Below are 25,190 nucleotides of genomic sequence, written 5' to 3'. Positions count from 1 at the left end.
TTTGTGGAGTGATTTGGGATCAAATTGGGCAAGTTTTCACACTGCAGAACTTACCTCTATTTCTCTCGATTTGGTGCTGTAACAGAGGCTGCCACACCCACCGGTTCCTTTCATGTTAATAGGATTGTGTGGAATTCTCTGCATTTAATCAACTATTTTGCCCTAAGGCTCTTGACAGAATTACAGTGCAGTTTGTTTAAAGATAATGTAGAAAGCTACAACACTTGACTTTTGTTTTGAAGCAATTTGGCATTTCCTCAATGGGTGTGGTATAATAAAATCCCCTGCGATGGAGACCCGTAGTTGATAGACACCTAGTTGATAGACATTGTTGTGACTCTTATTTGTGGACAATGTTTTGATGTTTTGTTTTTCCTTTTGTTTTGTTGCTTTGTTTTTGTTTAAAAAAAAAGGCATGGTAATTATTCCTAAAATGATAACTGGCACATTGCTATCCTTCCTGAATCCTCCCATCATCTCATCACAGAGTATCCTGCAATATTTTAAAATAAGCTCACCCAATGAAATTGATTGTCCCCTTAGCTCAGAGCATGAGAACTGATTTGTGCAGTTCACTGTCCCTGGATGGGGCAATAGCTGATAGTTGGCCAGCACTGTCATGCAAAACAATGATTAGGCCAATTCATAGAAATGGGCAGCTCTATCCCAGGCTGCCCAACGGAATCCCCACATTCAAAGTCAGTCTAATCCCCAAATGCATGCAAAAAAGGAAAGGCTGCTGGCTTTAACCACGCTTGCCTCTTTCCAGAGACGTAAGGCTGACATAACTTTTGAAACAGGATGGACTACTAAAGTGAGGAAGTTGGTGGTTCAACAGCTGTGTTTGCACTGTAGTCCCTATTGTGGCATCCTAGGTGTTCTCTGAGCTTGGCTGTTTGCTTTCAGACGTTTCATTACCTGACTCAGTAACATCATCAGTGCTTTTGATTAGTAATGGTCACAGTGCTAATCACTAGCACTAGCACACTGATTAGCACTCATGATATTACCTAAGTAATGAAACATCTACAAGCAAACAACCAAGATCATAAACCACCAAGGATGTCACAGTTCAACTCTGAGCTACAGATATTTTCTTCTATTGAAGCCCTTATTATATCCAAACTTTGTGTTCTCCAGGATAATTGGAAGAGATAGAATCCAAGGAACTGTGGAAGGCTACGCGTTCCACTCTATGGACTACATGATCCTTTGCATTAAACCAAACCCTAATGCTTGTTTTATGTTTTCCCTGTGGCCTTTTCAAATAAGGTCTCGGAGGCCCTCATTTTAAGGAGCTATTTGTAATTTACTTGGGATGCACATCTTTTCAAGAGGAGGGCAGATGGCTAAATTTGCATAAACTGGGGGGACTTCTAGAGAGAAAAATCCAGTGTGCTTTTTGCTAAATGCTTCTGTCACTAGCAAATGGCAGAGCCCTCGAGTGTGATGTAATAAACCCATGGCTAGAAGGATAGCAGATTGACAGACTGACATGTGATTACAGGTTTCCCATGCAAAGAGCTTGGTTCAGCTTTGGGTAAAATGATTAAAAAAAAAAAAGCTCCTTTCCATCTGAAACTTTGATGAGTTGTTTCCAGTAAGAAAGATGGTGCTGAGCAAGATGGACAAAGAGTTTGGCCTGAGCAAAGGCAGCTCCTTATGTACTCCACAGGATTCATAATTAGAAGCAGATGGTGGGATATGTTCCTGTTTTTAGTTTCTGATTCAACAGATCACTATTTCTGTGCAATGTTTTGCATTGGGCTTTGTGCAAAATGCTTTTATCAGCTTCTTTAAAATTTCCCTGCCCAGTATTGTCACTCCTGTCTACTGTAGGGGAAGGGGAAGTCAAGTGACGGTGGCTGGCTTAGACCAAGCCATAGCAGGCATGTAACATGAAGCCACCTCCTTCATTCCAAGTTCAGCTTCCTATTCATAATTATGCTCACTCATAGGCCGTTGATAATGCAATGGGTAGCCAGAGAGGACTTAGGATAGAAAGCTCATTCAGATGCAGATGTGAATTCAGGTCAGTCATCTAGGCCAGCCTTCCCAACCTCTGTCCTCTAGTCCAGGGACTACTGTCCTTATCATTACTAACTCAACAGGGTCATTATAGAGCAGTGTTTCTCAGCTTCAGCAACTTTTAAGAAATGTGGACGTCAACTTCCAGAAGACCCATGCTGACTGGGGAGTTCTGGCTATCCACATATCTTAAGGTTGCTAAGATTGAGAAACACCGCTCTGAACTGTTCTACGCAAGATTGGAGTTCTAATCTAGGGATTACCTGGTAAGACAACAAAAAATTGCCTGCAATCGATGATAGTGCATTGGGTTAAATGATTTCAGCCAGTTTTCCTCTCTAGTTTGATATTTGGAAAGTGTGAATGAAACCAGCTTTTGTGGAGGTCAGGGTGGGAAAAAAACCCAGCTTGTTGCATACTGTGGTTCTGGACTAAGCCCTCCTGGTCCTCTGCCCTTAACCTCCCTGTGCATCACCTTTTGGCATATCAAAAACCTAAGTAAGGTCCAGAAATGCAGCTATGACGGAGGAGAATGACGAGCAGATGATAACGTGGAGCTGGCTAGAGTATGTAGAAGAGTCAGTTTGATATTAAAATAGAAAATTAATTTATCTCTCAAAATTAACCTGGTAATATTGGTCCCTTTGTATGGCACTCTAGGTTTAGTTTGCTTCTAATGTATATTGCTCAGAAGGAAAATCTGAATATGCACAGGGGAAAGTCATAGGAGAAAGGAGATTTTTATTAGCGGGATCTCCTTTGTGGAATATGTTTCACAAAGAGTCATGGCTCTATACTGTAACCCTTCTAGTACTAGATAAGAACATTTAAAAAAAAAATCCCAGTATTTTAGGAAACCATTTTCAAGTTACAGACTCCTGCTTCCTTGAGATTTTATTTTTCTCTTGTTGTTTTTATTCTGCTAATTATTGTTGCTCTTTTAATTGTTTTGTATTGGTCCATTTGTTTTGTTTTTTAATTTATTTGTAAAATTTATGGACTACCTCACTCCAGAAAACTCTAAATGGTGTTGAATTTGCTAATACATTTATTTTACTGCCCAGGAGGAAATAAGGTTTTGGGGAAGTATAGAAATGTAAATATTCTAAATGTAAATATGTTCAGAGTTGCCTTAGCAGTGTGAGGGGCGATGTAAATCTAATACAAACATACACACATATATACACACATACATATACATACATCAAGTTTTTTTAAAAAATGACCACCTTTCAGAAGAAGAAAGTATTCAGATTTTGCAAACATTTTCCTCTTACTCTGTTCCAAAAATAATGCACTGAATGCTATGACTATTTATTCAGAGGATGCATATAATTAGAGCTCTGTTTTATATAGCTATTTCATAGCAAAGCCAGGGAATTGGTGCCGTTGGTTCCCTGTGCCATTGTTCTCCATTAATTAAAAAACATTGAATCTGCTTGTTAAATAAAGGAAGACTTTCTCCTCGGATTGCTGCATATAGGCAAAAGGGTGCTATTCAAATCAAACTGAAACACCAAATTACGGTTCACGGGATGTTTCTGGATGGAGAGCGCAGGAGTTAATTTACTGGACTGGCAAGAATTTGGCTAGAGTTCAATTTGTGTTGGAAAGTGATCCACTTGTCTTGGCTGCTCTATAGCAATGATTCTTAAATGTGATATGTGGTTTTTCTTCTTTGTGGGCCACCATAGCTTTTCTTGATCTTACGGTTATCACTAGCAAAACTAATGGGAAAAAAAAACACAGAAGTCTTTTGCATTTGCGTACAACTAAACTTCTGCTTTCTGATTCATTGCAAAGTTGCAAAACAAGGAAAAGGAATTTTAGATGACTGTATACGTCCATTCATAGTGATATATATACTGGCTGAGACCCTCCTAGGAATTCATTTTGCATTCCTCTCATTTAATAGGTCAACAATTACTGTATCGAGGTGCAGAATTAATTGTCTATGGATGAAACAGTCATTTCAGCAGCTCGAGGGGAAAAAAATTGCTTTCAGCATCTGCTTCTGGTTGTTTGTGTTCTGTTTGTGGGGAACACCAGGAAGTGCATTACAGAATCGTTGCTGATTCTCAGTCACGAGTGCAGATAATTGGCATAGCCACTTTCCTTTTCGGGACTGGAGTGGGGGAAGGAATAACATGCAGATTGTGTGTAGTAAGTCTGTGTTTTGCACCTTTTCTCCAGAGAGTTCGCTCTGGAAAGGAAGTCTCTGTTTGCAATCTGGCCATTATTTATAATTGTGTTGGGTCTACCTTTCTAAAGGCAGAATGCATCTGGGTCTCTGGAGAGATTGGATGAAAATTTCTGCCTCACATTACTCTTATGGCTACTCCCCTTGGGGGGAAAACAGAGCACTCTAGATTAATAACTTTCTGCTCTAATTTGATTTCAGATTCTCCTCTCTCCTCTTCAGCTATTTCTTAAGAGTCTAAAGAGGTATAGTTCATTTGTGTATGTATGTGTTTCGTGATTGTATTGCCTGCAAGCAGAGCAATGAGAACACATAATGACTCAAGCTGAGAAATTCTGCTTTGTTTTGTCACAAAAATGTATGCTTCATGTTCAAAATGTCACTATAGTCATTTTCCAGCTGATGCATTGCCTGGTGGTCCAGCAAAAGCAGGGTTGGGCATCCTCTAAGCCAGGGCCCAGTGTGGCATCTGTTTTCTAATTTTGTGGCCTTTGGATTCTTTCAGATCTCAGTGCTGAAATTTAGATATGCATTTATTTTATGTATCTGTAATCTTCCTGTGATTGTGAATTTTAAAGCAATTTAAAGTAAGTTAACATGCATTCGAACAATAACTGAAAATAATGTATATGTCAAATCTTTTTTACAGTCATAGACAATATAAAATATTACAACATTTCAAAAAAGGAAATAAAAAAGGAAATAATGAATTAAATTTAGATATAGCCCTCAAGAACCACCGGCAAAGAGGTCAAAATCAATCTCTGTCTCTATCTATCTATCTATCTATCTATCTATCTATCTATCTATCTATCTATCTATCTATCATCTATCTATCTATCTATCTATCAAATTTCTATACTATTTACATGCCTCACATAAAACAGTAAAATGATATAAAAGCTATAGCTAAAAACAGATTAAAAACAAAATTAAAAGGGACAATTCCAAATTTAAAAAGCAGAGGGAACATCTTCGGCCCACCAATTATCCCCAGGGCTGCAAACCACTCTTGAACCCCAGGTCTGTTGGCAGAGCCAGGTCTTAATGGTCTTCTGGAAGGCCAGGGAGAAGGGGGGGGGTCTGCCTTGCTTCTGGGGGCAAGTTGTTCCATAAGGCAGAGACAACAGCTGCAAAGGATCACTTCCTAGACTCTGCCAGTTAAAATTCTTAACATAACATTCCCTTTCTACCTACCCAAGTGGGGCCGATCAATGAAATCTGGAAGAAGTGATTTTTCAGATTATGGTCAAAATGGACCATAAGTGACCTGGCAGTGAACTATTACTAGAATTACAAAAAGGGCTGTTAAAAGTCTTGGGAAAAAGTTGAGATGGGAAAAAGGAGATTTGGTCAGAGATCAATCCCTATGAAAGCACCTTAATGTTAAATTAAAGATCAAGAATATTAGAATATTGAGCAAGAGAAAAGAATATAAAGTTGGCTTGTTTGAACAGGGTTAAAATAAGAAATTTTTCCATAAAATTCGGGAAATCCTTTAAGGACTTTTTGTTGACAAATGTTAATCATCTTTGGATTTATGGTGATCTGAAGATAGCATTCAGCTGCTCCACCCCTTGACCTCCCTATCCATTATGGAAGTCATGGGTCACTGTTCTGGAAGCAGTTACCATTCTGGGGCAGCTGCAGTTCATAGCATTCACTCCCCAAATGGTGTTCCGCTTTTGGGACAGCACTGCGTGACCTCCAGGTAGGAAGTTCATGTGGCTGTTCACTGCTTCCTAAAGGAGATCTATGGAAAGGTAAGTGACCGAGCCATGACGGGGTGGGGAGGAGGGTGTGGGATCCAGCTAGGTGGCAAAGCACTCCCAAACCTATAGGACAGAGGTTCTCAACCTATGGGTCGCGACCCCATTTGGGGTCGAACGACCATTTTATGGGGGTCGCCAAACAACGCGATCCGCCATTTTTCCCTCAGGGGGCGCCGCCGCGCATGCGCGCCGTGCATGGGACCGTGCATGCGTGCCATGCATGCGTGCAGCGCATGGGGCGCAGCGCATGGGGCCCGCATGCGTGCCGTGCATGGGGGGGCTGCAGTGACCCCCCCACCTATCTTCCCTCTCATCTCATTCTGCTGTGTTCCTATAGCAGTGGTTCTCAACCTTTTTATACGGCGACCCCCAGCCACATGCCGCGCCGCGGGGTAAAAAGGTTGAGAACCACTGCTATAGGAACACAGCAGAATGAGATGAGAGGTAAGATAGGTGGGGGGGGGTCACTGCAGCACCTGTACCATCAGTTGTAAGACCGGGCAGATTGCCACGTGCCCAAATTTTGTTCATGCAGGCTCTGCAGCGGCCATAATTTTGAGCAGGGGTTGTAAGTCCCTGCATTCAGTGCTGTTGTAATTTTGAATGATCACTGAACAAATAGTTGTAAGTTAGTCTACCTTTGCTAAATATGTTAATGCATGTTCAAAAGCAACAAGAAATTTCATTGCAGCACACTGTGACCATGCCTGCTTTGATCTCCTTACACACATACATACGTACACATACACACAAACATCCATGCTAATGGATGTTCGAAGATTTTAGTGAGCACAACAAAGTTGTTACCTAAGGTCTGAAACCGACAACACCCCAGAATGCAAAGGAAAAACAAAATACCTTCCCCAAGTGGGGAAATCCAGCATGGCCCTACCTATTTTGCCCCATTCCCCTACTGCACTCCATCCATGGCAGTTTTTGCCTCCTTGCCAATTAAATCTGATATCCAGTTATAAAGCTCTGAGATGGAAGGAGAGCAGTTAAGGAACATAGGGCAGTGATCGTTGGTGAGGCAAGGAGTTTTACGTAGATAACAAATAACTATTTGTCCCTCCCCAGATCAAAATAAAATTGTAACTTCATGAAAAGTCTTGTGGCTTTCTGAATACAAATGATACAAATAAGGAAGAATTCACTATGTTGGATTACGAGCATTTTTGATACAGTATTATAAAACATTGCTCAGGCTTAAAATTGCTCTAAACTAAAGCTTTGTCTTTCCTACCATGGGCTCCCAATTTCCTTAGTTTAGAGTCTAGTTTTTCTTGACACATTAACCAAGTTTACTTACCCCAGTTTTCCTCTCCCAGTTAGATGAGGCTGTTAGCTCATGTGACTTATTATCCTTTCCTATGCTTGTTCCTGAGAAGACATCTCTTCACGTTCTACATGTTATTTAAAAATATTGCTACTTCATATGTTGCAAGATGATGCCACCTATCTAAACAGTTTACAAAATTTTATTAAGCTTGCCTACTTTTATTCCATAATCCAAAGGCAGCTGCTTGGATGTTGACTCCGCCTGCTGTCCCCACCCCATTCATCACCGAGAGGATTATTCTGAAGAAGCCTCCAAAGGTTACAACTATTACTATAGTATACAATCTATGGGAGTGTGATTTTTACAGAATGGTGTCCATATTATGCTATGATATTTGGATATTTTAAAAAAATAATTTTACAGCTTGAAAATATCTTTGAGGCATTTCTTCTTCAAGAAACAAATAAATAAAAATTAGTCATTAAAAGAGCCTACAAGAAATCCACCCACTTGACTCGTGCTGTTGCCATAGTAATTTGGCTCAGCCATGCAAAATAGTCTCCAGAGTTCTCAAAAAAGGAGGGGGGGAACCCCACCCTCTGGTCTGACTGACACAATGGCTCTCTTTTTTCAATTCTGTGTAGAGTCTTTTTTTGCCACGCATGAAAAGTTGTGCTAAACTGTTTCTCTATGGAGTACCACTGAAATATGTTATTTTTAATACTACAATATTTACTGTTGCCATTATTCTTAGCATTGCTATCAATGCATTTGGGGATTAAGCATCACCAAAGCAGAAAAATCTCACATTAAAATACAATAAAAGGGCTCAGTCATCAGCAAATCAATTAAACAATTCAAAGTAAAAAGAAAATATCCAATCGTAGAAAACAGATGGCTCAGGTCACCTTACTACATCCATCCAGAATCTGGGAGTTTTAAAATCTGTCGGAACTGTGTGTCTCCCACAGGTTATAGCCAAAACACCTTATTGAGAATGGTTAATCTAGCACAATTTATCCTGTGTATCTCCAGTATGATTTTGCTGAGAGGAAGCAGTCATGTGAAAGAAGGATGACATAAGAATACCAAGGATATTTTTTTAGTTGTGATGGAGAACGCAGTGGTATAGTCCTGGGATGTAGTTCCAGAAGCCGTGGAATTTTTCAGATGTCCTCTTCTGAATATAAGGAAAAATACATCATTTGGAGAGCAATATAAATTATAACACTCTCTCTGAGTATCTATGCTTGGGCAGTTATTTTATGTCATTATTTGATGTAAAGAAAAACAACAACAAAGAACATGAGAAAGTAAGAGAAATGCTAAAGTGGATTTGCAGCCCTTCTGATCCCCAAGCCCAACTCCAAAGTACTCCTTAAACCTACTGTGGATCAGCTTTCTCCTCTTAGTTTTTAGGATTTTTTTTTAGGAAAAAAAAATTGAAGTAAAAATTGAAATAACAAGAGGAGAACAAATTTTAAAAATCTTTCTTTTCCATCCTATTAGAACATAGGATTTGGGATTTATTAGTAAGCCTCAACATTAGAGGAAGGATTGCTTTAGAAAGCTCCAATCCTAAATAAACTTCTTGGAAGTCCTATTATGATGGATTTAGCTCTGAATAAATTGTGATGGGATTGCAGCCTTTGGAAAAACTTGTTAGGCCAGACCCATGCTAAGGAAAAGGGGATCCCCAATTCCAAAAAAGACTCCCCACTTTTGCTGAGAGATACGTTGTGGAAAGAGTTTATGTACTCTATGGATCATAATAGTTCGTATATAGATAGCAATTATAAAAAGGAATATATATTAGAACAAATATATATTGTTCAGAGAATGAGGTGGCTGGATGGAGTCACTGAAGCAGTAGGCGTGAGCTTAAATGGACTCCAGAAGATGGTAGAGGACAGGAAGGGCTGGAGGAACATTGTCCATGGGGTCACGATGGGTCGGACACGACTTCGCAACTAACAACAACAACAACATATTAGAACAAAAGCCAACAATGGTGTTGGATACATTTTTCCAAGCAAAATGGGATGATAGATGTAACAGTGACTCAGGTTTGTTTGAAATGGGCATGTGCAAGGTGCCGTGGTAACTCATTCCAGAAAGTGTCCTCCAATTTCTTATATCCCATTAAAGATTATACTTCACCAACTGTGATTTTGAGATGTTCCCCTGTAATCATTTTCACAGTTTGTTTTTCTTAAACAACATGCCAAAAGGAACCATTCAGTGCCTGCCCCTTGTAGAAGGAGGTGAAAAAGACTGAGCTTGAAACCGTGAGGAGCCTAGTCTTATCAAATATTGAAGATAGTACCAATAGAAGAGAATATTTGTAGCTTTCTGAGCTTGGTTGTTACCTTGCAGACATCTGCAAGAGAAACTGAGCGGATGATTGGAAAAAGAAAAAAAAAAAACAGATCTCTGTTTCTCTAAAAAAGTATATTGCATGAACCAATAGATAGCACAAGTCCAGTTAATTTACCCTGTGTTCGATGATGATGATGATGATGATGATGATGTGCCATCAAGTGGTTGACTTTTAATGACCACATAGATAGATTTTAATAATAATAATAATAATAACAACAACAACAACAACAACAACAACAAGAAAGACCAAATGAAGAACAGAATAGAGGCATGGGAAGACAAAGCACTACATGGCCAATACCTGAAAAAAATAGCTGAGAAAGCAGATAATAATAAAACCTGGCAATGGCTAAGAGCAGGAAAATTGAAGAAAGAGACCGAGGGACTAATTCTGGCTGCACAAGACCAAGCCTTAAGGACAAATGCATACAAAGTCAAAATTGAGAAGACAGCAACAGACAGTAAGTGCCGCCTATGCAAAGAAGCTGAAGAAACAGTGGACCACTTGGTAAGCTGTTGCAAGAAGATTGCACAGACTGACTACAAGCAGCGGCATGACAAAGTAGCAACAATGGTGCATTAGAAGATCTGCAAAAAATATCATTTGCCTGTAAGCAAAAACTGGTGGGATCATAAAATAGAGAAAGTCATAGAAAATGATAAAATTAAACTGCTCTGGGACTTCAGAATTCAAACAGACAAGCACCTGCAACATAACACCCCAGACTTAACAATTGTCGATAAGAAAGACAAAAAAATCTGGATAGTGGACGTGGCAGTGCCTGGAGACAGCAGAATAGAGAGAAAGAACTGGAGAAGATAACAAAATACAAAGACCTACAAATAGAAATAGAAAGACTGTGGCAAAAGCAAGCAAGGGTAGTACCAATAGTCATAGGCTCCTTGGGTGCAATCCCAAAACAACTGGAGCACCACTTGAACACCATTGGCATTGACAAATTCGCTATTAGTCAATTGCAAAAGGCGGCCTTACTAGGAACTGCTTCCATCCTGCGACGATATCTGTAATACCATCAAACATCCACATCTGCCTATCCCAGGTCCTGGGTAAGGACTCGATAGGTAGACAAAATGCCAAATCCAGTCTGAACATCTGGCTGACTGTGCAATGATCCAAAATAATAATAATAAAGTTGGAAGGTACCTTGGAGGTCATCTAGTCCAAGCCCCTGCTCAGGCAAGAAACCCTATACTATTTCAGACAAATGGCTGTCCAGTCTCTTCTTAAAAACTTGTTGGAGCATTCACCGCTTCTGGAGGCAGGTTGTTCCACTGGTTATCTGTCTGTGATTTAACCCGATCTTCAGCATTTTCAACAATGTACTTATCACAACTATAACTGAATCCATTTACCTTGCTGCTAGTCATCCTCTTCTGTTTCCTTCCAACAGTCCCAGCATAAGAGTCTTCTCCAGAGAGCTAGGTCCTTGCATAATGTGTACATAGTAAGATCATTTGACCCTGTCATTTGTGCCTTGAGTGAGAACTCTACTAAATCATAGCCATGAACTTGTTTGGAGACAGAACAGCCTTTGCTGGAGAGGATGATGGGAGATGCCAGAATAAGGAAAGTCATAATAATTCTTGTAATTAGAATTCACCCCAGGAATTGAAGCCATTACCATTGCTAAATATTTTTTTCCTCAGATTTTTTTCCTTGAGTTTTATTCTCCATGGAAATAGGCTTCAGTGCATATTTTCCAAATGTATTATCTCAGCATCCTGCTGTTGGATATATGGTCCACATCAAGCCATGGGATTTTACAGGCTTGGAAAACAGGAAATTAGGCATAATAGAAAAACCTATTCTGGGAAATTTTAGATGTGCTTATTCTGCTCTCTGATGAAGGATTAGGGGGTAACACGATAGCTATCTTCCAGTACTTGAGGGGCTGTCACAGGGAGGAAGGGTTGACTTATTGTTCAAAGCAATTGAGGGCAGAACAAGAAGCAATGGGTGGAAACTCATTAAAGACAGAACCAATTTGGAACTAATTTCCTGATGGTAAGAATTATCTGTGGAACACCTTGCCTCCCGGAGTTTGGATGCTCCATCACTGAGGCCTTCAAGAAAAGATTGGACAACCATTTGTCCAGGATTCAATAAGGTAAGAGGTTTGAGTAGAAGACCTCCAAGGTCCCTTTCAGCCCTATGACTCTAAAAGTTTTGGGCCACAGTGCAATTGGAAGGCCCCCTGCCTCAAGATCTTTGAAATGAGAAACAGCCTTGATTTACCACATTCTCCCAAGACCAAGTAGAGGAGGACAGATTTGAAGGGAAATGACGCAATTATGGTGGATAAGAACACACGTCCAGTCGAGGTGGAACAGGGAGGGGGAAGGTTGGCAGTATTCACTGAACATCCATTGTTGAGAAACTATGTCTTCATATTCCATTGAGGATGCTTCATAGACATCTAGTTTATCACTGGCAATTCTGATCCAGTGTGGCTTTAAAAAAAAAATCTTCTGTATCCTGTTAGTTACTGGCTAAGTAACAGTATCTGGAAATACAAATTTGGAGAGAAAATGGAAGTACCCACCACTACTTCCTGTAAATATTAGATCCATTTCTTAGTAATAGGACTTCTCTAGTGTCTTTGATTGTAGAGTTCTCCAAATGTGTCATTTGAGATTGAACCAGTGATCTTTTATATGTAAAGCGTATTCTTCACCACTGGACTTAGGAAACAACCCTTATTAAGTAAGAAAACTGATTTGCCAGGGATAGAAGTACTGTAAATTTGAACCAAGTACTAGCTAAGACCTGTGTTAACAATGCAGGTCTTTAGATGCCCGAACACCCAGTTGATCATGCAAGATTTTGCACAGCCCTCAGAACCATTTGACAATGTGTTTTCTCACATCAGATCTTACAACCTGGTGATTTTTTTGTTTAGATTTCACAGCTAAGCCCCAGAAGTAATTGTTCACCCTTATGCTAAAGAAGAAACGGTTTGCTTCCATCTAGAAGTGCCAATCTGCCAATCTGGCTCTTTGGTATTGCAGGAAGAGGCGTTCCTCAAATTCTGTTGGAGAAAGAAACAAACACTAATGATTTCCCTCTTGCTCCCCTGGTTAGCAGGTCCGAAGAGCAAATTCTGTGGTTGAGCTGGAGCCTAGCATGAAGCATGGTGCAGGGAAGCAGCTGTGAGGGCTGTGCCCACAGCTGCCACTTCCACATTGCCATATTGTTGTAATGCCACTTCCTCCCATTGTGCTCTACCCCTAGTTTGTCTGCTCAGCTGGTGTCTGTGGAGGAGCCAGACACCTGCTCTCTGCAATAGTACACATTCTATTGTGGTAGTCTGTATATTGGAGGAGGGGCTGTGCCTTGAAGGAAGATGGTTCTCAGCTGCTAGCTGAACCATCCGCCTTAAGTTGATGCATATGTGTCCCATGGAAAAGTAGGAGTGCTTCATTTGTTAAAGCACAAATGATATGTCCTTACCAAGTACCTATTTTCTACTCTTTAAGAAAAGACTGCCTTAAGTTGAGTTTAACTTGGATGTTGTAGAAATATTCATACAGTTTTCTAGCAACAATATGGTAGTGGTCTGCCATTGCCTTCTTCCAGACATTTTTCAAATTTATTTCCCACTTTAGCCTACACCTTTGACAGCTCCAACCATGCTTAGTTTTATAGGCTGAGTGCTGTGACTTTGAACATAACTATAGGGCTTTCCTTGCCCTTTTGAAATTTCCCTTTCCAGCTTTCTATCCTTTGCCCAAATTTAAGAATATAGCTATTCGTTGGGCATATCTGCCATGCTTTACTTGTTTTTCTCTCTATTTCTCTTTCATCTGGACACAACCAGATCAGATATACTGAGTTTTATGCCAAGAAACCTGATAGAAGAATTAGTGTTACCAGTCATTAAAATCGAGGAGGGAAAAAAATGCTGGATAGCATGTTATATTCAGAGACCCTGTTTTAGCATTTGCAAAAATCAGTTTTTAAGTAAACCCATATTCTTCACAAATCTTAAATTCAGTTGGCTACCACAGATTGCCCCTGTTACTAACTTACCTAATTTCTTAGATTTACTCTAAAGCAGTGGTTCTCAACCTGTGGGTTGGGACCCCAGTTGGGGTCGAACGACCATTTCACGGGGGTCGCCAAACAATGCAGTCCGCCATTTTTCCCCCTTTTCCTTAGCTGTGCTACTCCCTTTTATTCTATTGGCTTTTGAAAGCCAATAGGAATTGTCCAGGCTGTCTCTGCCCTGCTGAGCCTGCCAAAAGTCCCATTCTGCAAACGGTGCTGCACCAGTTGAGTAGTCCTCAACTTACGACCGGTTGGGGGTCGCGGCATTAAAAAGGTTGAGAACCACTGCTCTAAAGAATTATGTTGTAATTCTTTTTACATCTTTTTAGATCTCAGAGACAGAACCAAAACTCAAAGGGTTAAGCTCCAAGGGATGGAGTTTCAAAAATGTTATTCCTGTTTAACTGTCTTCTTAGAGGTAGAGCAACCATGTCTGGGCGGAAGAAATCCAGACATTCGATAGTTGGGGCAAGGTTTTACAATTTTTAGTATCTCCTTTCTATCATTTAGCAGAATGTCTGCATGTTGGAAATCCAGATAAACACACCTGTCATGGGGAGCAATTTTCCAAAAATAGCAAATGTTTATCATAAAATTCTGTTGCCAGATTGGATCCAAAAACAGAAAGCAGTAACACTGTTGCACTCCGTCTATATCCTCTGCAAAGCTTTTATTGAAAGATCAATAATGTTTCATTCTGTATTATATTATATTTTGACTAATGGGAGAAGATACTTGTTTTGTGAATGGCCGGTTTCTGCTTGAAACAATCTACACATGTAAGGTTCCAGTTGTCTAGGACAGAGTCTTCTGTTTCTGCTTGAATTTAGAATCAACCAAAGAAGCAGACAGGAAAAAAAAGTTCCCAAATAACAAATGGAAGGAGTATTGTTAGGAGTACTGGAAGTTACTAATTGCTGATATCTGTTTCATCTGGCTTTCTGCCTGAGCATAGAATAGAAGCCCTTTTGATTTCATGACTTGATGACTTGAAAATGGAATGGAAAGTTCAACAAATTGCTGGATCTCTCAGCAATTTTGAATTAAGATATTCCTTGGACTAATGTTCTGGTGTGGATCTGACTTGTACGGGCTTTATTGCTACCTGGAATTTAGAATTTAGAAAGTATTTCTATGCTAGAAGACACTCGTCTCCCACTTGGAAGGTTGAGAGTTCAATCCTAGGCAGCGACAGATGTTTTTCTATCAGGGCACAAAGAGAAAATATTTGCTGTGAACTTCACATAGGCATCAGGAAAAGCATTCAGACAGTAAATGCTCAGCTTCATTCAGTCACCCAGGCTCCACCCCAAATAAAGGGATTACAGGGTCGTAAAAAGAAGAAAAATATGTATGCTTCTAATTATATGGCTGTCCAAATCAAAATACTGCAGATAAAACCAAGATGAAAGTATCTACCTTGAAGCAAAATAAATAGCATTCTAGTATTCTAGTATTCTTTTCCAATAAAAAATCTCCTTTAAAAAATTATATGTCAGAGTTGGATTCACTCAACAGATTAACACAATACCCATAAGAGCAGCCAGGTCTTCAATGCCTTTTAAAACCTAACAGGTTTGGCGATGTAAGCTCCTCCAATAAGAGCAACAAAAACGGAACATTTCCTGTGTCTTATCAGGTAATGTTTCCTAAGAGAAGGGAGACCAACAGTCCTATAAATGTCCCCCCCCCCATACCATGATATGCTTTAAAAATGATGACCAACATTTTGAATTGAACCCAGGAGAATACTGGTTGCCAGTACAGCTCCAAAAAATGATGAAACAAGGGTGCTGAGGCATGTTGCTGCATTCTGGACCAGTTGGCATTTACATATGGTCTTTAAGGACATCTCTATGTAAGATATATTGCAACAATTCAAATGAAGGGTGACTCAGTTATGAGTGACTGTGAACAGTCCCAGTGAGTACAGTTGGTGCATGAAATTAATTTGTGCAAAAACTCCCCTGATCACAAATGCCATCTGCTCAAACAAAGATTGAGAGTCCAGAAGATCTACCATTTCTGATTGGGGAGTGCCACACCATTCAAAACTAAACTAAGCTGCTCAAGCTGCTCAAGCCCTAAAAGTCACAACCACCCAGTTTTACTAGAATTGATCCTGTTTCTCCCCATAGAGCCCTGAGAAAGAACTTTGACAACATCACTTGATGGACCAGGGATGGAGATGTACAACAGAGTATCCTCAACATACTCATGTTACCTCACCCATGCTAGGGGATTAAATAGGAATGGAGAGAATTTATAGTTCTGTAAGGCTCTACAAATGACATGTCTAGGGCTTGCATTCTCCCAGTTACCAACACCAAATGGATCTGGCCCCAGAGGAGAACCATCACAATACTTGCCTCCCATCTCTGTCCCCCTCCAGAAGGACAACATCATTGATTCTGAAGCCACAGAGACATCAAGGAGGCTAGAATGGATCCACCACCATAATCCCAAGCCCTCTAGTGTCATCAGTAGTATCTGTCAGTACTATCAGTACAGTATTCCAGTATTTGAGAGGCTGCTACAAAGAGGAAGGAGATCGACTTATTTTCCAAAGCACCAGAAGGCAAGGCAAGAAACAATGGATGGAAACTAATCAAAGAGAGAAACAATTTGGAATTAAGCAGAAATTTCCTAACAGTGAGGACAATTAACCAGTGGAACAGCTTGCCTTCAGAAGTTGTGGGTGCTTCATCACTGGAGGTTTTTAAGAAGAGTCTGGACAGTCACTGAACTGCTTGAGCAGGGAGTTGGACTAGAAGTCTTCCAAGGTCCCTTCCAGCTCTATTCTAATTGATTGATCTCAGTACTAGAGTCAGGGCTGAATCTTAACTGACAAGGATCAAAATAATCAACTTCCTCAAAGATCCTCTGAAGCTGCAGGCTGACCTCTTTCTCTACAGCCTTCCACCCTCTATCAAAGGGGAGGTTGACAAACAAAGTATCTAGTATCTAGTATTGATTCATTGATGGCTTCATTGATGGCTTCTTGAGCAGAAGCTGTAGCATATTTCTTCAAGCACAGATGGAGGTTTCCATCCAGAATACTATACTAAAGTAATATCCATTTGCAAATGACACAATCCCTACATTTTTCTTTTTTATATTCTAATCCCAAAGAAGCAGTAGAGTGCCAACTCATTCTGAATGCTTTTCAAATGAGATACTTTCCTTGTGGTTGATGGCCTCACCTATTCTGAAGTCTGTCAACAGACCCGTCATATTGTTTTGGATTGAACATTCCTGAAAAGGTGTTTTTAATGAGCAATATTCTGGGAATGGTGGGTTGGGATTAATCATGCTTAGTTAAATTTTATTAAAATCATTGGACTTTAGGGTCTCATTTTGTAAGAATATGATTACCCAGATTACAATTGACTAATAAACATCAAAATATAAAATGATCTGATTGATCAGAACTAAATGAAGTTTTGCTATGAAAACCATTAGAACCATTCAGGAAAAAAAACTATCTGTAAACAAATGTTTGGTTTGTTACAGAGTTGATGCTTTTCTCATGATTAGCTTAAATTCTATTTTACTATTGTTAATGGGCTTTGCTAATTTCAAAATATTGGAAATATGGAGCATTGTTTTAGTTCTTGGAAGTATCCAAATGAGAAAATCAAATGTGGTCTCTAAAGATTTACATTCACTCAGTACAGATTTCCTGAAAGAAATTCTGTACATCTACTGGAATATTTTTACATAAGTTGATAAACTATAGTATATCTATATAATTTAGATATACTATAGTTTATAGTTTACTGATTTTTCACAGCAAATGTATATTTCCTTTAATTTTTTTCAGCATATTTTCCTTTCTCCATTTTGCCATAATAAAATTCCTTGTTCTTGGCTTCATTCTCTCTGTAATCTTTCTAATGTGTTGAATTATATGATTGCCAAGGCCAAGTGTTCTCAATGCTAATTTCAAAGATTAGGAAAGATTTTGTGTCTTCTGAGCTTTAGGAAAGTTAGGCTGGAACAAGAAGCCCTGGACTATAGATCATAAAATCCTTAAAAGCATCTAAATTCATCTAGGTCAGTGATGGCGAACCTTTTAGAGACTGAATGCCCAAACTGCAACCCAAAACCCACTTATATATCACCGGGTGCCAGGTGGGCATGGCCCACTGGGTGGGCGTGGCTGTGGTGGTCAGGGCAGACTGGGTGGCTCTGGCCAAGGTGGGCATGGTCACCTCGATGTTGCTTGTGGGGAGGGATGCCTGTGGGGGCTGGGCAGGGTTAGGGGAGATCCAGAGGGACTCTGGCAGGTGGGACGGTGGGCAGGAGGCTCGTCCTGCATAGTGAGGTGAGGTGAGGCAAGGTAGGGCGGGGGTGCCACTGCTGCAGAGCAAGGCGAGGCAGGGGCCAGGGCGGCTGCTGCCTGACATCATCAGCTCCTGCACACAGAGACCAGTGAGCGCATGAGGGCTGACAGTGTCTGTCAGCTGCCACAGCCTGCCGGCCCCTTGACTGGCGCACTCTGGGGCTCCGCAGCCCACTGCCAGCAGTTCAGAGAAGCTGCCTCTCAGCTGGATGGCCGGCCAAGAGCTGAGGAGGTGATGCAGTGGGCCACGTCCAGGAAAAAGAGGGATGGGATGGGGGAGGGAAACAAGCCATGCTGGGATGCATCCAGCCACATGGGACCTCAGCGAGTTGGCAGGTGGCTGGTTGAAGAGGGACGGTTGCCATCTCCGGAGCATGGCACGCGTCCCCACAGAGAGGGATCTGAGTGCCGCCTCTGGCATGCATGCCATAAGTTTGCCACCACTGATCTAGGTCTTTTCCAGTTTAAGAGCCCTCCAGGTGCACTAGGCCAGCTTTAGAAACCAAATTAAGAAGCTGGTTAAAAATTCTGGCATTGAAATGTAACATATCTATAAGACATCAGGTTGGGAGATTCTTCTTCTTCTTGTGCCATATCCGTTATCGTATGTTGGTGATCATGTTGGCGATCCTATTTTTATCAGTAGCCGCAGAAAAAAGTGCTGCTGCGTTTTGTCCAAACCAGTCCCTTAGATTTTGAAGCCATGATGTTCTTCTTCTACCTTAACCTTCAATCTTTCCCTGGAGGATTAAATGGAGTATGCCGTATTTTTCTGGGTATCGCATCACATGTCCGAAATATTCTAACTTTCGTTTTTTAATTGTTTTGATGATTTTCCTTGGCTTTCCCAGGCGGCTTATCACCTCCTTATTTCTGATCTTGTCAACCCAGCTTATACGTAACAGCGGCCTGTAAATATACATTTCAAATGCTTCTAGTCTCTTCAGGTGGCCTTCTGTCAGAGACCAACTCTCTACTCCATAGAGCAGGATAGAAAAAATATAGCATCTGACAAGCCTGATTATGTCATGACTGCAGAAGACCTTTTTCATTTTGAAGAATGCTGTTCAGGCTTTTTCTATCCTTGTCTTTACTTCAATGGTCATGTCCCAGCTTTCATGTAAATTAGAACCGAGGTGCGTGATCCTTTCAACTTTTTCTAATGGTATTCTTTCCGAATTTATTGGTGGTAAATTAATTGGTTGTTTGCTGATGTCCATGATCTTGGTTTTCAAGGTGTTAAGCTTCAAGCCATATTTTTCAGATATTTCTGTGACTCTGTTGATGAGGAGCTGAAGGTCTTCATGCTTACTGGCAAGCAGAACTGTATCGTCAGCATATCTTAAGTTGTTGATCCAAACACCGTTTACTTTGATGCCAGCATTGATGTTCTCCAGTGCCTCGTTGAAGATTGACTCAGAGTAGATATTGAACAACAGTGGAGACAGAATACATCCCTGTCTGACCCCTCTTCATATTTCTGCCTCAGCTGAGTATTTTTGGCCTAGTCTTATATTTGCTATCTGATGTGAATATAAAATCTTTATGATTTGGATGTCTTTGTCATCTAGTACCACTTGTTTCAGGATTTCTAATAGTTTGTTGTGTCTTATTTTATCAAATGTTTTTTCAAAATCAATGAAGCCCATGTAAACACTGTAACTGACATCTCTACAATGCTGTACAAGAACTTGAATGCTGAATAGCACATCTCGTGTACCAAGAGTGTTTCTGAAACCAAATTGTGTGTTACCTAGACACTTCTCAATTTTTTTGTATATCCTTGTGTGAATTATTCTCAGGAATATTTTCAAGGCATGACTCACTAAGCTTATTGTTCTATATTTGGTACACTTCTTTGCATTTATTTTTTGGGGGATTGTCACAAAGGTTGATTTTAGCCAATCATTTGGTATCTTTCCAGTTTCATATATTCGATTGAAGAGCTGCAGTAAAAAATTCTTCCCATTGCCTTCCAGCAATTTTAAAATTTCTACTGGGATATCATCAGGTCCTGTGGCTTTTCTTGTTTTGCTATTTTTATTGCATGTTCAACCTCCTCCATAGTGATGTTTGGTCCAGTTGTTATACTTCCCATATCTATATCATATCATCCCTAGTGTCCTCAAAAAGTTCTTCAATATATTCCTTCTATCTTTTTAGTTTTTCGTCCTCATCTAAGATAATTTTCCCCTCTTTGTCAACTAAGTTGTTGGGTTTTTTTTTTGTAGAAGCCTGCTGCTTCTTTCACTTTTTTGTGTAAATTGAAATTATCATGCATACGTTCTATCTCTTCTATTTCCTTGCATCTTTTTGCAAACCACTTTTCTTTTGCCAGTTTAATTTTTCTTCTAATTGTTTTCTGCAATTCATTGTATTTTTCTTTGTTTTTATTTTTATAAGGTCTTCTTTCATCCATGAGATGAAGAATTTCCTCCGTCATTTCCTCCGTCATGTTGTTTCTTGTGGTACCCCTCTCTTTGTTTTGAATTTGTTACCTCTATTATTGCATTTTTAAATTTATTCCAGTTCACTTCTACATCTTCATCATTCAGGTTGTTGGTTTCTCTTAAATGAATTTCTAGTTCTTCTTTTATCTTATCTCCATATTTAATGATGACGTCTCTGTCAATTCTTGGTTTAGCAGGATTCGGGGTTTTCATCCTTTTTAGTTTCAGCTGAACTTCGGCAAGTAGTAGATTATGATTGAATGGTACATCTGCATCTGGGTATGTCTTTATGGATTTTACTGAGTTTCTAAATCTTTTGTTTATTATAAAATAGTCAGTTTGGTTCCTTACTATATTATTTTGTGTATCTGCTGGTGATCTCCAAGAGTAGAGGCGTCCTTTTGGCAACTTGAAAAAAGTATTCATCACACATTGCCTATGTTCCTTGCAGAAGTCTACAAATCTGTCACCTCTACCATTTCTGGTTCCTAAGCCAAAGTTTCCAACTACAGGAGCATCACTTCCTTCTCCCACTTTTGCATTGAAGTCCCCTATGAGTATTGTGATATCATTACTTTTTAGGATTTTCATTACACTGCTTATTACTTCGTAGAACTTCTCTAAATCGTCCTCATCACTGTCAGCTATGGGAGCATAAACTTGTATAACATTCATATTTAATGGAGTACTATTTATTTGGATCATCATTGCTCTATCAGATAAAGGAATAAAGGACTGTTTATGATTATAGCTACTCCATTTTGATGGTGTTTGCTATTTTCACCAGAGTAGTAGATAGTATGATCTATTCTGTGTCACAAGTTCCGACTAATGAAGCACTTCAAAGAACTTTCAGGCATGTTTCCTAAAGTCTTTATTTGCAGAGCTACAAATTATGCCGGTCACCATTGGACTAATTGATGCCAGAATCTGAACTTCCGGTCGCTGGCATCAAGCTTTCCTTGCTCAACCCCTCCCTTCTCATGCAGTCACAGGTCACATTATCCAATTAGTGAAAAGGTCAAAAGTTTACTTCCTCTTTCTTTCCCGGGCTTTTTCCCCCGCCCAGTCTAAGCTAAGTATTAACCCAATAAATGCCAAACAGTTTTGCATATTGTCAAAGCAAGAATATACAGTATTTGCAGCATTGACATCCGGCCCCCCTTACAAGAAGGACAGAACCTGTAAAGTAAACAAAAGCATATGTTAAGGGTTATCTTTTGGTTTGTTGGGGTGTTTCACATGAAACCTTTTGATCAATCTGTCAGCGTTCACTTCACTAGATTTCACCCAGGTGGCTTCAGACAATGGGTATCCCTTCCATTGTACCAAGTACTGTAATTTCCCCTACTTTCAGGTAGGTCCACTATAAGGTCCATAGCTATTTCTTCCCAAGGTTGAGAAGGGTCTGCCACGGGTTGCAGTAACCCAGGAGTTTTCCCCGGGATTCTTTTCATTGTAGCACATACAGTACAACTTTTTACAAAGTTTTCCACGTCCTTTTTCAGCCCCGGCCACCAAAAGTGCCGGCGGGTGAGGTGTAGGGTTTTCAAATATCCAAAGTGTCCAGCCTGCTCTACATTGTGGCTGTGTTTGAGAGCGTTAAGACGGAGCGCTTCTGGCAAATATAACTTCCCCCCTTTGTAAGCCAAGCCATCCCTGCATGTTAGGGACGCTTGATTATCTTTGAACCATTGGTCAGTGAGGAGCTCTCGTTTTATTTTCTTCACTCCAGGGTCATCCATCGAACGTTGCATTGAAGGGTGGTGCAAACACAGGCTGCTGTGGCCCCCACTGGGGCTGGTTCCATGGCTGCTGGGCCCTCTGCTGCTGGCCAGCGGGGTTGGATGGTACCCCCTGCTCCCAATGGTGGCTGCGCAAGTGGGGGTTGTAGTGGTCTTCTCTGTTGTTGGACTGCAGGGGGTGGTGGTGCCCTCTGCTGCTGCTGATCATTCATCTGCTGGGGAAACCCATCTACCCATTGCTGCAGATGCCTCAGACTGGAACTCACCCTCTCTTCAGGGTTGGGGTCTCTGACTGGCAAAGGCAGGGTCTGACAGGCTTCCTGCTGGGCTCCCCACTGCTCTTGTGGCCACCCCAGTTGCTGTAGGCCCCAACCTGGCTGCAGATTTATGCCCAGGGGTTGCACGTTTGGGGGCTGTGGCCAACCTCCTTGCTGTGGCTGTTCTCCCCCCAGCTGCTGATTTCCTGGCTTCTGTACCACCCCAAGACATTGCAAGGCCTCTATTGGCTGTGGTAAGTTCAGAGGACGTGGATCAGCCACTTGCTGGGGAACCCAATTTCCCCTTTGTTGCAGAGGATTCAAACTGGGATTCTCTCTCTTAGGGATGAAGGTTTCACTTTGTAGGGACTGTTTTCTGTTTGTCATTTCTAAGTTTTGAAATCTTTCCAATGACTCACCCATAACTGTGTTATCTGTCCATGCTGCTTTTGAAGTCTTCGCTCTCAGCTGGGAAATCTGCCAAATTTCTCTCTCCCCCAGCTTGCTGGCTGTCGCTTTCCCCCCCCGGGGAAACTGCTGCAGCTACGGGGCTGGTTTCAGGCAATCTTTCTTTCTCCATGATGAGATCTCCCCCGAAACTTTGCCAGCTCCTTTCAGGCATAGAAGCCGCTGTTGATAGATCGGGACGTAGATCGTTTGAAAAAAGTGTGGATTCTGGCATGATGTCACAAGTTCCGACTAATGAAGCACTTCAAAGAACTTTCAGGCATGTTTCCTAAAGTCTTTATTTGCAGAGCTACAAATTATGCCGGTCACCATTGGACTAATTGATGCCAGAATCTGAACTTCCGGTCGCTGGCATCAAGCTTTCCTTGCTCAACCCCTCCCTTCTCATGCAGTCACAGGTCACATTATCCAATTAGTGAAAAGGTCAAAAGTTTACTTCCTCTTTCTTTCCCGGGCTTTTTCCCCCGCCCAGTCTAAGCTAAGTATTAACCCAATAAATGCCAAACAGTTTTGCATATTGTCAAAGCAAGAATATACAGTATTTGCAGCATTGACATCCTGCACATTTCATTTTTAGGCCAGTGCATTTCACTCACTCCCAATATAGAGATATTGGGACATTGATCTAAACTAAAGCATAGGCGTCCAATGAGGTGGCTGGATGGAGTCACTGAAGCAGTAGGCGTGAGCTTAAATGGACTCCAGAAGATGGTAGAGGACAGGAAGGCCTGGAGGAATGTTGTCTATGGGGTCGCAATGGGTCGGACATGACTTCGCAACTAACAACAACAAAGCATAGGTGTCCAACCTTTGGCTTGCCTGGGCTGCAAAGAGTCAAGAGGAATTGTCTTGGGCATTGGGCAACATATAAAATGTGTAATATAGTTAATATATATAAATAACATAATAATGTTAAAAGTTTACGATCATGTGTGGCCATATTACTAGGTGTCCACACCTGTTCTACAGTGTTTCAAGAGAATCAGCTAGTCCATTAAAAACATTTAATTATTATTTTTCCCAGGAAAGTAATAATAGCAAAAAGTTCCCTCCTTCATAACCATCTCCTATAGTCTCCTCTTTCTCACCTCCTTATAACACTTTCAGTCTTTCTTAAGGGGGAAAAAAATCAAAATGGCAGCTGCAATTGTGTGATTCAAGCCCTATCCTTGTTTTCATACGTTGCAAACATAACACATTTGAAAAGGGATGGGGCTTTGATTTTAAGGTCATGGATTGTTCAGTCTTTCGATATTCTCCCCTGGACACCCTACCTATGTGGTCATGGGCACCATCTTGCCTTTTTTGACTTCCCGCTCTGTAAATGCCATCTACCTTCTGATAAAAAGTTGATTGTGTGACTGTGAACACCATCTTGATTTTCTTGACAAACTCCTGTTTCTTCCATTCACAATCCCCCCCCAATAGAAAGTCAGAAGAAACCCCTTATTTCTAAAACGTGGATACCCTTTCTTTGTGATTTAGTAAACTTTTAAAATACAGTTTGCACTTTCCACCTTACAAGTCTGGTTCTCTGTTTCTGAAAAGGACGGTGCCCTTGAATTCCAACCCAGCCTGTTTCAATTCCCATGTGCAAAATCTCAGGCTGTGAATAACACCGAAAACTCATGAAACTGAGCTGTGATCAGGAATGGGGCTTTTGATTACAAACGGTGAACAGGCGCAGTTACAGAAAGATAAAAATTGCTATATTTTAAAGCAATGCTGTTGCCGGGGTAACAAGCAAAATGATTCCGTAGGTGTCTAGGGGGGATGCGGGGGGGGGAGGGGAGCAAATGCCAAGGCTGTGAAGTGTAATAGAAGAAGTCGACATCTCTGTGCTCTTTTCAGAGCAAAGTGTCACTAGCTGGACGCAAAACCAAGGATATCTGACGTTTTTGTTTTGTTTAATACCGCCAGAAGTATCTGTATTCCACCTCATTTTTGCCTCAGATCACAAGTACGTAGCCCAGAAATGGACTTTTCTTAGTAAAGTTGTTGGAGGAAAGAACCCCCACCCCCAACTTGGCAAACATTTCCCATCTATGCATCCATTGGTGAGCAGCAAGAGATAATGTTCGTGTTCATTTGGCTCCTTAAGTCAGAAAGTAGTTAAGTTTTTGCTGGAGGGCAGGAAAGAGCCATCAGCGGCAATACCGTATCAGACAAAGTAGCTACACCCGTTGTCCGAATAA

The 25,190-nt window shown here is 40.8% G+C and overlaps 1 protein-coding gene across 3 annotated transcripts in view; it reads left to right on the top strand.

Moving 5' to 3' along the window:
* GNG2 (G protein subunit gamma 2) overlaps window positions 1-25,190 on the top strand; it is a 53,726-nt gene that overhangs the window by 2,464 nt on the left and 26,072 nt on the right. The window contains exons 1-2 of one of the 3 annotated variants that reach the window (XM_039320938.1): window positions 4,451-4,473; window positions 7,516-7,596. The exons of 1 other annotated variant lie outside the window; for it this stretch is intronic. The gene's annotated coding sequence lies outside the window, so the exon portion shown is untranslated. Of the gene's footprint in view, window positions 1-4,141; window positions 4,192-4,450; window positions 4,474-7,515; window positions 7,597-25,190 lie in introns of those variants that run through there. One more of the 3 variants, XM_039320944.1, reaches the window with a different exon arrangement.

The sequence above is a fragment of the Crotalus tigris genome, unplaced genomic scaffold, assembly GCF_016545835.1.
Source record: "Crotalus tigris isolate CLP2741 ecotype Arizona unplaced genomic scaffold, ASM1654583v1 scf7180000017605.3043972, whole genome shotgun sequence".
NCBI classification, from domain to species: domain Eukaryota; kingdom Metazoa; phylum Chordata; class Lepidosauria; order Squamata; family Viperidae; genus Crotalus; species Crotalus tigris.
This window is presented reverse-complemented; position numbering and strand designations above follow the sequence as displayed.